We start from the raw sequence: 16435 nt of genomic DNA on the forward strand, positions 1-16435 counted from the left end.
ATGTTCCTTCCTGCTTTTTCAATACCTTATTTGAATCTAATTGAAAAACAAAATATCGCAGGTGCTGGATATTTGGAATTTAATTTGAAAATGCTGGGAAATCTCAATTCAGCCATGTTCGGCCAGAAGTGCCCATAGCTCACTCCTGAGCAACACACACAAAATGCTGGAGGAACTCAGCAGGTCAGGCAGCATCCATGGAGGGAAATAAACAGTTGACGTTTCGGGTTGAGACCCTTCATCAGGACTGGAAAGGAAAAGGGCAGAAGTCAGAATAAGAAGGTTGGGGGAGGAGCACAGACTGGCAGGTGATAAGTGAGTGGTATTACTATCATCAGAAGGACTGCAACGGCTTAAAAAGTTACGTCACCACCACCTTCCAAAGGGCAACTAGTGACGAGCAATATGTGCTGACATTGCAATCAATGCACAGTCTTGAAAAATGAATAAATAAAAAAATCCTGAAAGATTCTTGCAATAATAGCGACTTTATTCTGAAAAAAAAGTAAAGAACAACCACCTTTTGGTACATTCTGGGCTTAGGCTTCACCCCAGAAGCTGGTTCCAGTTTGGGGGGGGGGAGCGGGGGGGGTTGCTGAAAATTTTCCTGGCAACACTCCAGGGCTGCCAAGGAAAAATGCTGTGGATCTGATTGGAGTGCTGCCCAATCATCCTTAAAGTTAATTTATCCAGGGTAACACTAATAGAATGCAGAGTTAATCTGTTCACTATAGAGCTGGTCAACACACATCATGAAAATGGAGAACCATGCAGCTAGAGAAATGACTGGAATACTTTTGATGAGATCTATCTGATACCTTGGATACCAGTACTGAAAGGAAAGAAGGTCAAACAAGGCCACTGTATGCAGAACAAGAGTTACTCATTTGCAAACCTTAGACATTAGAGGAGAGTCAATATTTAAAATTAGCAAAGGTGATTCATTAAAGTATTAGTTCTAACACTGAACTAGGAATCATGGAAGCCCAAGTGGTTCCTTCTGTGACGGTCCTCACATCATCACTGAATTGCTGGTATGACTACTGATCCAATTCCAAAAATAACCAGTCAGGCTGAGGCTATGACCATGGACAATTGGAGAATTAGTCATCTCAAGGACAACATTAAATTAAAGGATACCAGTACCCCTTTCACATATATAGCAAAGCTGGTGCATTTGTAAAATACAATGATTAAAACCTCCATTTAGGCAATGCAGAGAGTAGTTACTGACAACCATAATATGCATACATTTTCCCATCCTGTATTTCATGACTGAAGAGAACAGCAGTGATTTTCACTAGATAATTTAAAAACAATTACATTAGTTTGCTCATGATGTGGCTGCCAAACAAGTGGGCATGTGAAAAATGAGCAACTTGAAATGAGATTAGAAATTCTTCCTGCATACCACCCCAGCCCCTACTCCTCTCAAATGAGCAAATATGTGGAACAGAATCCCATCAAAATCAGCTAATATGGGTTGATTAACTTCAGTTAAAAAGTGCTTGACAAGACCCAGTTAAGAACATGATGAGATTATGACTACAGACTTAAATAGTTTTCGGAACTTTACAGTTTCTGTGGTGCTGCACCCATGGTGATGTGAACTGTGGTGTGTAACAGGAGAATGTTCAATAATTAGATTTTGATGTTAATAGTAATGTAGAAACTTGTACTTTCTATGATTTGGTCACGATTGGTTCAAACACCTTTTACAGGAATTTCATCTTGATAATGCAACACTATATGAGGCAATGCAACACCATGAGGGCTTAAGTATATTCTGTTCATACTGCTAAAAGCAGTTGAGGTCTTAAGAGATGTAGGAAGGAAGGACATTATACGACTATCAATGACAACCTCACCATTGCTGATAATTAAGAACAGACTAACTGTGTGGGAATTAGCTCGACTGGGTTTGTTTTGCATTTTGTGGGCAGGACATAACATGGCAATATTCACTTGAATATTGGTTGAAGCCTGTCTTTAGCACTCGTGTGCCATATAAAGTTCCTGGTGTACTTATGGAAATACAGGAAGCTTATAACAATGCACAGGACTGATTACTATTTTCACACTATATTTGACGACTACCAACTTTAGTTCATATTGGTTGAAAACTTGCAAGTTCAGGAGTTAGCAGATATAATCAAAAGAAGTTACCAGATATAATTGAAAGTAGTTTACCCAACAATTGCATTGAACATGAATAATGAAAGCAAAGTTTAACCCACTCTTAAGTACACTGAAGATCAAGCACCTTGATTTGGGGGTTGCTAAACATTTTCTTTGCTTTTTATTCACATGTTGCATCTTGAGGAAGGCAACATGCAAGTCAAAAGCAAAGAAAGTGTTTAGAAACCCCCAAACTAGAAATGACTAAGCATTAAATTGAATATTGGAGGGTAAAGAATTAGATAGGGAGAAACTATCCAATCAAATCACTGAAAAACTTAGCAAGTTTATCTGAGCCACAATTATAACTTTTCCTACATTAAAACAGTGACAAGATTTCTTAAAATAATTCATTGGCTGTACAATGCTTTGGAACATTCTGTGATGGGCACTATTTAAATGCAACTTTTTTCTTCCTTTGTTCCTACATTTAAAATCACCTGTAAAAGTCACACTTGTAATTTCAGAAATCTGTATAAATTCTTAATGATATATATTGCTGTAAAAAATTTCTTGCATAGACTCACAGTTAGGTTGGGAACCTAGAGATTCAATTGTTCACTTATACCGTTGTTTACAATCCAGGTTCCCAAAATGTACGTGTGTGTCAACGGACAGAAGGATGCATTTGAGCAACACTAACACCAAAAGGAAGGAATGATTCTTCAGCCATCCATTCTAAACTGAGACTCAGACCCAATTTTACCTTACTCGACCACTGTCAGTAAATCTTAGGACACTCTGGGGTCCACCCAAAGCTGCCTCCCAGTAGTAACATGGTTCAGGACCACAGCCAGTACATTCAGTCTATTCCTATTCCTGAGAAAATGTAAGGCCGTCCCATATTTTTGGCCATCCTAATGGTGCAATAATTGGGACCCCTCTGCAGTACTCCTGAACCTTGTAATCCCAGACAACATCTGCTAGGGTTTTTCTCCATTTCTTCCAAACTTCAGATAAACTTGAGAAGTACTTGAGCCTTTGTCCACCAGTGCTGTCAAACAACAGTGCCCTACCCTCGAAGCTTCTGCATTCCTTAAAACTTCACTGCGTCAGAATGGATAGAATCATGAAAATGAATTCCCAGAGCTCAAGTATAAAGATTAATGTTACCACAGGATACCTGTTGACAAATATCCACATGCAACAGAGAAAAATAATGCAGAATCTTCATCACCTTATAGAAATGTTGGAAGCCATAGCATATTATCAGTAATTAGTTTATTGTAATGCACTGTAATGATGGTAATATAATTACAGGAAACCAAAGGATAAATTTTTTTTTGTTTCTGATTTCAGTGGAGCCGATTAAAGCAATTAATCATCAGGGTTTATTTCTAGAGTTTCAATAAAGTATAGCAGTTACAAATATTGTGTAACAAAACCCTCCACTTCTTTGTTCAACCAGTGCTTTAGGGGTCTGTTGCTGGATCAGAGACATTCTCACCAATAAAGAAGATAATAGATGGATGCTTGAACAGTAATCTAATCATGCAACTCTGCTGAAGTCATTAACTACGAGAGAAATGCAATTCTCTGGAAAAGCAGAAGGATATGATTATTATCAGAACCATAAAAACTGAGGTACAATTTAAATTTTAGCAAAACATTTTATATTCAAACGTAATCTTCCTTTTAGGTATCAATTTCATAGAAAAGAATAGGCACACAAAGTAAATGAAGGTAATAGTGACAAATCTTGTACTGAGAGTGCTTTGATGTTAGGAGCGTGATGAACCAGAATTCACAGTGTGTCAGTTGTAATGGATACCCAGGGTAGCTGCAAGCTGGTAACCCTAAGGAGTTAACTTGTGGTAGAAACCATTGACATAAACCTTGAGATGAAATTACAGCCAAAACCATGTTCATGTGTCCATAATGTTTTTGAGTTATGAGTTCCTCCTTTTTGTCTGCCAATGTTCTTATCTCTTGAAGTTGCTTGCTGGGATCTGATTTACTGAGCAACTTAAGTCTTTTGACACTTCACCCAAGTGACCATTCTTCAATGCAGTCTTGACACTATGGACCACCACCAACGATGTACTGCGAGAAACAGTGTATTTTCCAGACAGCTAGTTTTCAGCGACATTTCCACTTCTGACAGATTAATAGACATTAGTCAAAAGGGAAAAGTGGTGCCATGACCAAGTGCAGTAGGATTTCAGGTATACAGAGAGGGAGGGAGGGTGGGAAGGGGGAGGGGGGAAGAGAGAGAGAGAGAGAGAGAGAGAGAGAGAGAGAGAGAGAGAGAAATAGTTGTCTGAAATAACAAAAGGAGGAACACCAAGAGCTTCTCATATCTCTGCCAACACTGTGACTCCAACACCCCCCCCCCCCCACCCCACCTCCCCCAAACCCTGTCATCCTATCACCAGGCTTTTGGAAGCTTCTTATAGATCAGTCAATAGAATTAAGGACAAGGAAAATCAGATGCTTTGACAACAATAGTGGTGGTAATACAGAAAGAGGTGGTAGCACCACACCATGGCAAACCACAATGATAAGATCTAAATGGCTTCATAACCTCAAAAGCTTAGCAAAGCAATGCATAAGGTCTCAAATCCCACTGCATATCCTCAAAAAAATGCAGGCAGCAGGATTCTTCTCCATGTCTACAGTACCCCTGTGTACAAATAAATAAATAAATAGCTGGATATTCACAAGAAACCATAGACTGTCCCCAGTTCCCCGCAGTGTAAGACTGAAAAGAATAGAGAATGCTTCATGTCCCAGAGCTGAAATTACTCACAGCATGGAGTGTCTGAAGGCAAGTGGGTGAAATTACATGTTTGACCCAGATTCTTTTTCAGTCTGTATTTCCCTTGCAAAGTAACAATTGTCCACAATTAGCATCAATGAAATACCACAAAGAAAGGAATGGATGGGATCTTAGTGACTAATTTCTTTCTGGAAGAAGAGAGTTCCAGGCAGAGTACTATGATTCTGAGGGCCAGATGGGTCCTGAAGTTGAGAAACCTGTAACAGAAACTGGAGAAGAATGTCTATGATTGGTCCAAATACATGAAGGAGGTCTAATCACACTGAAAGAAAAGAAATAAACGTTGTAAAGATTAGTGGTAAACCAGAAGATTTGGAAAACCTTAGAAACCAGCAAAGGATGACTAAAGATAATAAAGCGGGAGAAAATAGATTATGAGAGTAAATTAGCAAAAAGTATAAAAACAAACAGCAAGAGCTTCTAATACAGGCCGTCCCCTGGTAATGAACGGGTTCCGTTTTTACAGATATCCATAAGTCAATTTTATCCTAAATTAGAAAACACATAAAAATCACTCGATATGGTAACCATATCTCCACAGTTTTGTGATGGTGGTATAAAGCACATAAGAAAGAACAATGACTAAAAGTGGAGAGGTAGAGGAAGCTAGTTCTGCCATTTGTAGGAACAAAAATACACTGTATATATGTACGTTGGGTTTTTAAATTTAATGCATTGGTTGTGACCCAAAATTCCCTCGCTTCTGGAAAGGTCACAATGTTTTGAAAACTACAAATTTTTATTCCCCCCCCCCCCCTTATTCAGGAAAGGTGGCAGGAAACAGGAAACTACAGGGCATTTAATCCTGGAATGATGATGGAATCTATTATGAAGGAAATAGAAGCAGACATTTAGAAAATCGTAATACAGTAAAATGCCAATAATCCACTGTCTCACTGTTCAGAAATCCCAATGATTTAGCACCTGGCTCATCATTTTTCACACTCACTTTCAACATGACAGGGTTCTGTTCCCACACTCATTTTAACCTCAATGGAGCCCCATTCCCACACTCATTTTAAACACACAGGGGCCCCATTCACAGACTCACTTGAAATACACCGGGATCCTGTTCACACTCACTTTAACTTCAACAGACCCCTGTTCCCACACTTACTGTAACCTCAATGGGGTCCCATTCCCACATCCACTTTAAACACATCAGGACTTCATTCCCAGACACAGGCGCTCTGTTCCCATGATCCCTTTAAATACACCAAAACCCCATTCCTGCACTCCATGTAAACTCACCTGGTTCACTGTAAAATTTATTATACTACTGTACCATCTAAAAAAAGGTGAATTAAGAGTGCTGGTATATTAATTGGAATAATATCCAACAATCTGGAAAATCTGCTAGTCTAGCACACCAAAGTCCTGAGAGTGCTGGATCATCTGAGTTTTACTATACAATCAAGTAAAGTCAACATGGTTTTATGAAAAAAAATTGTTTTTGACAAATGCATGATTAGTTCTTTGAGGATAACAAGCTGGGTAGATAAAGGGGAACCAGTCAATGTAGTGTATTTGTATTTCCATAATCCATTAGGTAAGGTACCACATAAAAGTTGCTTCACAAGAGTTCATGGTGATGTATGTAATATATTAGCCAGGATACAGGATTAGTTAACTAACAGAAAACAATGAGTCTGGATAAATTGGTCATTTTCAGGTTGGCAAACTGTAACTAGCGGGACACCACACTGAAACCACAACTTTATGGAAACTATATTAATGACTCCAATGAGGAGTCAAATTTGTTGACAATGTAAAGCCAGTCAGCAAAACAAGTTGTGAGGATGACAAAAGAAATCTACAAAGGGCTAAAGATGGGTTAGATGACTGAGCAAAGTCTGTCAGATGAATAACAGAAAGGAAATATACTGTACAAATGAACTACAGAGGAATCTGGGTGTTTCTGTTGCTGAAATGTAAAACATGTAGATACAGCAAGTAATTAGATAGCCACATGGAATGTTGGCGTAATTGCAAGTGGAATGGAGTATAGGAATCAGGAATTTGCTATAACTGTACAAAGTTTTGTTAAGGCTACACCGAGAATACTGTGCACAGTTTTGGTCTCTTTAATAAACTGACTCCTGAAGGCAGTTCAGAGAAGATTTGCTAGGTTAATTCGTGGAAATAGAGGGGTTACCTTATGGAGAATGGTTAAGCAGGTTGGGTCTATACTCATTGGAGTTTAAAAGAATGAGGAATGATCTTATTGAAACATATGATTCTGTGAGGTAATGCCAGGGGAATGCTAAGGGGATGTTGCCCTTCCAGAGGGAATCTAGAACTCGGGGCATAATTTCAAAATAAGGAGTAGGCCAGTTAACAGAGAGAAAATAAGGAATTTTAGTCTCGCAGATGGTCAGGAAGGTTTGGAATTCTCTACCCCAGAAAGCTGTGGAGACCAAGTCCGTGGATATATTCAAGGCCAAGAGACAGATTTCTGGCTCATAGAGAAACTGAAGGTTATGAGAAACAGACAGGAAAGTCAAATTGAGGCCAAGATCAGATCCGCCATGATCATAGTGAATCTGGATCAGACTTGAGGAGCCACATGGCCTACTCCTGCTCCTATTCCTTATGTTTAATGTATTCCTAGTCAGCACTCATTACTTTTTTAATGTTCCAGGTTTGCAGTGGGTTGTAAAACTTTCCAGTGAATTAGACACAACAGGAAACCCACAGTTTCAATTCCTACTCTGCGCTCAATTAATCAATGCCAGTAAAGGCAAAAAAAAACTCACCACAATTAATCCTAACAACACTAGAATAGGGCCCCAAATTCTGCTGATACCCAAAACTTCCTCTGGAAGAATGCATATATGGAAGTCAGAAGAGACCAAAATCAGGTGAGGCTGAGATTCCCCGCACTCAGGTAGCCTCCTGACAGTCACTGTCTGCAGAGATAGTGGTTGCTTCAGTGAAATCAAGAGACACATCAGCATCTTAAAACTGGAATTTCAGTGTGATCAAAGGCAGTGGGGAAAAAAAAGGGTTTTTGGTGCAGAGTCCCTATGTTTCTTGAATATAGGCTAAACTTTATCTTCTTGATTGGTTAAAAAAATACTGGACAGACCCTGTACCATACACATCTCGAAGGATTATACATTGGGAGCAATACTATGATATTTGCTTTCCTGGTCTACCTGGGATTCCTAACTCCTTTTCAGGTCAGAATCAGTATATCTAAAGCAGCAAAACATTGGCAACTGCATTAATTAAATATTTAAGCAGCAGAATAACAAGCGATTCTTTCACAATCGAAGCAAGGCATATAAAGCAGAATTTGTTACAGGTACAAAACAGGAAGTAAAAACCATGAAAGTCTGAAACTGATTTTGAAGAAATTTTAAATATTCAATTCTGTTTCAGCCAAGATCTATCAAAGATCAGAAGCAATGAATAATGAGTTTGTTCCAGAAAACACGTTACCTCATTCCATTGCTGTTTGTCTCAAACTCAGATTTCTCTCTGACCAATCTTACTTGCATGTACTCTCTAAGCTGGTGTGACAGTGGCTTTGTTAACTTGAGTGGTGTTTTCTAATGAAATAACCTCATGTTCAAGCACAAAATGAGAGACAATCATTGTAAAAATGCCTCAGTTTAAGAAAAAGAACCAGATTAAATAAAAATATTTATTTGTGAAGTGATGTAAGATCTCTGAATTTGCATCTGTAAAAGGTGTCAACAATGCAACACAGAGGAATTTGCCTATAAATGGATAAAAATGACTACTTAAAAGTGGATACTGTTTTTTTCACTACTGTTTACTCTATTGAATACCTGGTCCTTTTTTTCAGTTGGCACTTCTTTCAAACTGGAGTGATGAAAAAGCTCACAGGGACTTAATTCAGCAAAATTACATTTGTTATGTGGCAACTGAGAGGTCATCAACTGTTTGATGAATCAAACAGATGACCTCTCAGGAATTTCATTGCACCTTGGTGTATCTGACAATAAACTAATCTGAATAAACTAATCTGAATCTGAATTTCAATGTAAATCCAGTGGTTTTTTTGGTCATGATTACCGATTTTAACTTTTCATTCTACAATATCTAATAATTAACTGAATTAAAATCTCAACTGATGTCAGGAGATGTGAAATCCTGTCTCTGGATAATTAATACCTGCTTTTGAATTACTAATCCTGTAATTTAATCACAACTGTTGCAATTAATCACAGCCTGTTGAAAATCCAAACTCCACTTTTTAAAATTTGAGAAATAAGAACGCATAAAAATAACCAGAATATAATTGCTGAAAGAAGTACATTTTTTCAAAAAAAATTGGGAGAACATCCCTTGTAGACTGTAGCAATGAATCAAAATACTTTGCCATCAACATCTGAATTTTTCTCTTCATGACTTCATGTAGTTAGCTTGGTATTTCCTACAATACCGATAATGGAATGCTGCACATATCTACACTGAAATTACAAAGCTCATGTAACCACTTGTTTCCACAAGTCAGGGCCATTTGTTGACATCTTTTTATCAGCTGTAGTAACTTTTGGAAGATGTTAGTTGGCTTTTGTGTGTACAGCAGCATTCTTTTTAACAAACCCATGTTTAACTTCTCCATCTGCAAGCTTAATGTTGCCAACAAGCTTCATTTTTCATGAGTATCAAGCTTCATTTTTCATGAGTATCAACCTTCATCTCACTGAAAAGGAGATAAAAATCACAACAGAACTTTAAATGAAGACAGGGCTTTTGGTGGACAGAAACAAAAGGTTGGCTCCGAGGCAGCTGGAGAACTTCACCCAATTTAGTTCCAGTCCAACACTTTCATTCTCCTGGTGGTGTATAAGTACCGCTGTGATCATGAGCTTGGCTTGAGTGAGAGCCACTATACCAGCAGGTTTATAAACACAGTCCAATTAATGAATAATCTAAACCAAAGAGCTGCCATCCTACTTGTGAAAGTGGTAGAGAAAAATAAGAGTTAGCACATTTTCAGAACAGCATGGGGGAAATTTGAATAAATTGTTTTGTTGCTGCTGTTGTTACTCCTTTAAAGAACTTCTTTCTGAATGGTTAAATGCACATTGTAAAAAAAAATTCAATTTTCATTTTTAAGCTCATTGTTTTGTCTAAACTCACTCATCTGGTTTAATGTGACCTACTTTAATTAATCTCACTTCGACACAGTTCCATGTGTTGAAACGGATTTGTAATCCTCCTTACTTATTTTTAATTGAGCACATCTCACTTGTGATATTTCACTAAAATTAACCAGAGCTTCTTTACAGTGTCATTTGGTTTTCCTTGTGTCTCTGATTCTCAAGTTCAGGGTAGAGTCATGATTGAGGAATTCCTTGAAATGTTCCTTCCAGTGAGGCTCTGGCTGTTTGGACTGTGCATGGCCTTGACTGTGCTGAAGAATCAATGCATGTCACAATGCTAGCGAGTTGCAGGAACTCATGCGTTCTTTCCTACTGCCATCTGTTCTTTTAGATCAGATTTGCTGCTGGACCTCAATCTTCAGGTGCCTGTAGAACTGCTTCTTTTCCCTTGGTGCATGGTGGAGCTTCAAATCCAAAACTAGCATCTACAATTAATTGGTCACAGATCAGAATCAAATTTATTATCACTGACTTATGAAATTTGTTGATTTGTGGCAGCAGTAAAGTACAAAGACATAAAATTACTATAAATTACAAAAATAAATAAATGGTGCAAAACAAAACGAATAACGAGGCATGGACTATTCAAAAAATATGATGGCAGAGGGGAAGAAGCTGTTTCTGAATTGTTGAGTGTGGGTCTTCAGGCTCCTGTACCTCCTCCCTGATGAAAGTAACAAGAAGAGGGCATGTCTCACATGGTGAGGGTCCTAAGTGATGGACGTCACCTTCTTGAGGCACTGCTTCTTGAAGATGTCCACGATGGAGGAGAGGGTTGTGCCCGTGATGGAGCTGGCTGAATCTACAATCCTCTGCATCTTCTTACGATTCTGTGCATTGGAGCCTCCGTACCAGGCTGTGATGCAACCAGTCAGAATGCTCTCCATCGTACATCTGTAGAAATTTGTAAGAGTCTTTGGTGACATATTGAATCTCCTCAAACTCCTAACGGAGTAGAACCACTGGCGTGCCTTCTTCGTGATTGCATCAATGTGTTGGCCCAGGATAGATCCTCCGAGATGTTGACTGATGCACAGGAACTTGAAGCTGCTCACCCTTTCCACCACTGACCCCTCATTGAGGACTGCTGTGTGTTGTTCCTGTGAGATACAGCACAGAAACAGGCCCTTCAGCCCACCTAGTTTACACCAACCAACAAACACACAGTAGCGTAGCGGTTAGCGCAATGCTATTACAGCACCAGCGATCGGGGTTCAATTCCCGTCGTTGTCTGCAAGGAGTTTGTGCATTCTCCCGCGTCTGCGTGGGTTTCCTCCGGGTGCTCCGGTTTCCTCCCACATTCTAAAGACATACGGGTAGGTTAATATGGGGGTTTAAAAATGGGCGGCGCGGACTCGTTGGGCTGGAAGGGCCTGTTACCACGCTGTAAATAAATTTTTTTTTTAAAATTAAAAAAACACCTACTTTTGCAGTAATCCCATCCTAAACCCTTTTATTCTCCCCACATTCACATCAACTCACCCCAGATTGTCCACTCACCTTCACATTAGGGCTATTTACAGTCCCCAACTAACCTACCAACTTGCACTTCTTTGGGGTGTGGGAGAAAACTGGAGTACCTGGGGGAAGCCCATGCAGTCACAGGGAGAATGCGCAAACTCCACACAGCATCAAACACAGGTCACTGGAGCTGTGAGACAGCATTTTACTAGCTAGCGTTTGCAGCTGTGAGTCACTGTGTCGCCCTAATTAGCTCTTGAATCTTCTGGTCATTCTCATCAAACCAAAACTGTTGTTTTCTGGTAGACAAGCCAAAAAAAGTCTGTAATTACGTTGCATTTCAGGCTAGTTCAGAAGCTGCAGACACATTGTGGTTTCCATTGCTTGGGGCTCATCAGATTGTCTGTGAACTGCTGAGTGAAGACTTGTATTTGGAGTTGCACTCTGCTAAATCTCAGAAATTCAGAAAGGATACTTTCTATCTTGAAGCCTTGTTTTCCAGCTGACCATGGCCTTTCTCACTTCTTCTCAGTCAAGGGTGACAGCGAGACTGTCACTCCGCAATAAGGAGGTTGGGACCTGGAGCATCATACCCTGCTTCAAAAGGGCATCAACCATACCGGTGCCCAAAAAGAGCAGAGTGAGCTGCCTCAATGCCTATCGCCGGTAGCACTCACATCTACTGTGATGAAGTGCTTTAAGAGGTTGGTCATGGCTAGAATTAACTCCTGCCTGAGCAAGGACCTGGACCCGCTGCAATTTGCCTACCATCACAACCAGTCTACAGTGGATGCAATCTCACTGGCTCTCCACTCTGCTTTGGAGCAACTAGACAACAGCAAAACATACGTCAGGCTGCTGTTTATCAATTACACCTCGGTGTTCAACACCATCATCCCCTCAGTACTAATCAGCAAGCTTCTAAACCTGGGCCTCTGTACCTCCCTCTGCATCTGGATCCTCGACTTCCTTATCAGGAGACCACAGTCAGTGCAGATCGGTAGTAACATCTCCTCCTCAGTGACAATCAACACAGGCACACCTCAAGGATGCATGCTTAGCCCACTGCTCTACTCTGTCTACACTCATGACTGTATGGCTAGGCACAGCTCAAACGCCAGCTATAAATTTGCTGATGACACCACTGTTGTTGGCAGAATCTCAGATGGCGATGAGGAGGCGTATAGTAGTGAGATAGATCAGCTGGTTGAGTGGTGTTGCAACAACAACCTTGCACTCAACGTCAGCAAGACCAAGGAATTGATTGTGTACTTCAGGAAGGGGAAGTGAGGAGAACACACACCAGTCCTCATTGAGGGGTCAGCAATGTAAAGGATGAGCAGCTTCAAGTTCCTGGGCATCAACATCTCCAAGGATCTATCTTGGGCCCAACACATTGATGCAAATGCGAAGAAGGCATGCCAGCGGCTCGACTTCATTTGGAGTTTGAGGAGATTTGTTATGTCACCAAAGACTTTTGCAAATGTCTACAGATGTACAGTGGAGAGCATTCTGACTGGTTGCATCACAGCCTGGTATTGAGGCTCCAATGCACAGGATTGAAAGAGGCTGCAGAGGGTTGTAGATTCAGCCAGCTCCATCACGGGCACAACCCCCTCCCCACCATCGAGGACATCTTCAAGAGGCTGTGCCTCAAGAAGATGGCATCCATCATTAAGGACCCTCACCATCCAGGACATGCCCTCTTCTCGTTACTACCATTGGGGAGGAGGTACAGGAGCCTGAAGACCCACACTCAACATTTCAGGAACAGATTCTTCCCCTGCACCATCAGATTCCTGAACAGCCCATGAACACTAACTCATTATTCCTCTTTTGTGCTATTTATTTATTTTTGTAACTTATAGTAATTTTTATGTCTTTATGTCTTGCACTGTTCTGCTGTCACAAAACAACAAATTTCACAACATACGTCAGTGATAATAAACCTGATTCTGATTCTTTATGGACAGCACCAAAAGTGACAGAGCTGATTGTCATTCTGCTATCATACCCTGGGCACTTGATGGCTTTGATACAGGCATTGTTGCCCTGAGTTAGATGTGATGGACAGGGATGAGCAGCTCAGAAAACATGGCAATGGTAAACCTCCTTCCAGAAGGGCAAAGTGGAAGAGAATTGCTATCTGTGGGTGATCTTTGCTAACTACTGAGCTAGTTCAGCATGGATTTTGCCCATCTAGAGGCTCAATAGGCATCCTACTGCACGTTAACACCAAGGGAAGTGCATGGAACTGCATCAACTGCTATGCATGGCCTTTTATGGCTTCACAAAAGCTCTTGACTATGCCAATCAAGAAGGATTGTGGAACATTATTCTCAAATGTGGCTACCTGTATAAATCTGCCTCCATCTTACAACATGATGTCTATCACACAATGACCTGCAGGCCATAGTCTTAACCAATGAATCCACAACAGATCCAGCCTTGATGCAGACTCCTGTAGATTTTATCATACGCCTAACACTTTTCCCAATCTTTCTTGTGACAATGATGCACCTCACCTCCAACCAGCTTTCCACTGGGGTGGTACTAATCCACAGGGCAAATGGGATACTGTTCAATGTACATCAGTCCACCAAAACCATGGTCACCCCAACTTCTGTCATAGAGCTGCAACATATAGTTGATGCTTGTGCTTGCTCATATTTGGAAGTTGGAGTCCTCACTGACTCATTTACTGAATCAATACAAGGGAAAGGGCCTTTCAGTGAACGCACACGCGCGCGCGCGCGCGCACACACACACACACACACACACAAAAGTTCTTCTACCAACCTACCCCCACTACAGTCCACTTCCCATATCTCAGGAGACACCTCTTAATGAAGGTGGACTTTGATAATGAAATTTATCATCGCCTTCAGTGTGCCACCACGGTCTTTGCTCATCTGAGGAAACGAATGTTCGAAGTTTGTGACCTCAAAACCTGCACGAAATTTATGATTTACTGGGCAGCAGTGATTCTTGCTCTCCTGGACACTTCTAAGACACAAACAACCAAGAGCAGCAGGCACTTCAAAGCCTCAATGAAATAAATGCAGATTAGTACTGGCAAAATTTAGAAAGCATAATAAGCAATAAAGTACGTCTCCGTTGTAAGAGGACTGGCTATCATGTACACAACCTTTTTAAATGTACTGTTGCTGCTTTCTTGTGCTTTACCACTTATAGTTTATACTGTGGCCAATTTATCAGTGCCTGTCTAAATTTCTATCATTGTGGTTCAGTGATGCTGTAAATATAAATAGATTTAAACTCAACACTTCCCAAAGGAGATGAAGCAGAGATCTTGTTCATTGGGCAGGGATACCACCAACGTTGTCTATGCAAAATCCTCCAAACCCACTGGAAGGATAAGCCAACATTAGTGTCCTCTACAGGCCAACATCCTCAGCACTGAGGCCCTAATTCCCTGTCAGCTCTGACGAACTGGCCAAGTTGTCCACATGCCCTGACAGCAGACTCCTGAAACAGATAGTCTATTTTCGGCTTCATCATGCAATAGATTCAAAATAGAGAAAGAGTATTCAGGATGGTGTTGAGAACCTATAGTCCATTCACTCAAAGAATCTAAAAGCCTAGCGTAAATAGCGGGAGGAGCACTCTAATTCCCATCAACTACTTCTTGACTCATGAATGCAGTTCCCACATTGACTTCATTAACCACCTCAGAATCCACAGAATTAGAGTAGAAGAAAGTCAGCCTCAACCCTGAGAGACTGCCTAAGCACATCCTGAGGTATTAAAACGTGCAGCTCTGCGATTACATCCACAAGAGGGCCTCCCAATAAAAACAAAACCCTAAATTCTCATAATCAAATGAGATTTTATGTTAGTGCAACTTAAAAAAAAGGCCAGGGAAGAGGCACAGAAAGAAATAAAAACAGATTAGTACTGGCATAAGTTTGAAAGCATCTGATAATTAAAATTATGATACACAGCAGTGTTGTAAGAGTACTATCATGTAAGTGATCTATTCAAATGTACAGACCATAGCTGCTTTTTTGTGCTTCACTCACTGCTGGTTTACACTACTGCCAATTCAGTAATAGTATCCCTATCAGTGCCTGTCTAAATATCTACCACTCTGGCTCAATGATGCTGTAGATATAAACAGGCTTAAAGCAAACAATTCCTGAAGCAGAGACTTGCTGATTAAGAGGGATGGAGGGTGAGGGTGCTGGGGGTGGGGCGGTGACATTAAACATATGAGCAGGGGCTGTCTGCAGGAATGTGTAAACATGTTGAAATGTGGAGTGCCAAAATAGGTAAAGGAAAGGTAAGTAGGTAATGGGAAGGAAAACAGCTCTTGCTGCAAATCTTTAGTAAAAGTATTTTCATTGATTCTCAGGTTATGGATAATACTGGTAATATTGGTTGAAATCTCTTATTAATGCCCAAAGATTGTGATGGTGAGCCACCTCTTTGATTTCTTATACTCATTATGATAATGTTCTCACAAAGCAGCAACTGATAGGTGGTGGGATGGTCACGCAGGTGTATAGCAAGATGGAGCATGACTTGAATGGGAACTCTGAGGTGATCAATGTTGTATGATATTGATATTTTCATTCGTCTTGGTAGAAAAGGTCATGGGGAAAGGTGATGTGATGAAGTAAGCTCGGGGACTTGAGGCAGTGCACTCTCTTGTCTGTAAAGACTGCAGCCACAGCACATCAGTGATGAAAATGATCCATATTAAGACAAGCAATCACCCAACCTGTTCTGTCCTTGACAAGGTGAGGCTTCTTGAGCGTTGCCTGTACCCATCCAAGTGAGTATGCCATCACTCTCCTTCTGTCACAAGAGTCCACAGCCTCTGCCTTGCTCTCGTTGCTTTGATATTGATAGA

General features: G+C 40.5%; 1 protein-coding gene across 1 annotated transcript in view; it reads right to left on the reverse strand.

Annotated features, from left to right (window-relative positions):
- The window catches only part of znf704 (zinc finger protein 704), a 120143-nt gene that overhangs the window by 22694 nt on the left and 81014 nt on the right, over positions 1-16435 (reverse strand). The gene's annotated exons all lie outside the window — the stretch shown is intronic.

Source organism: Pristis pectinata, chromosome 9 (assembly GCF_009764475.1).
Source record: "Pristis pectinata isolate sPriPec2 chromosome 9, sPriPec2.1.pri, whole genome shotgun sequence".
Taxonomy (NCBI): Eukaryota; Metazoa; Chordata; class Chondrichthyes; order Rhinopristiformes; family Pristidae; genus Pristis; species Pristis pectinata.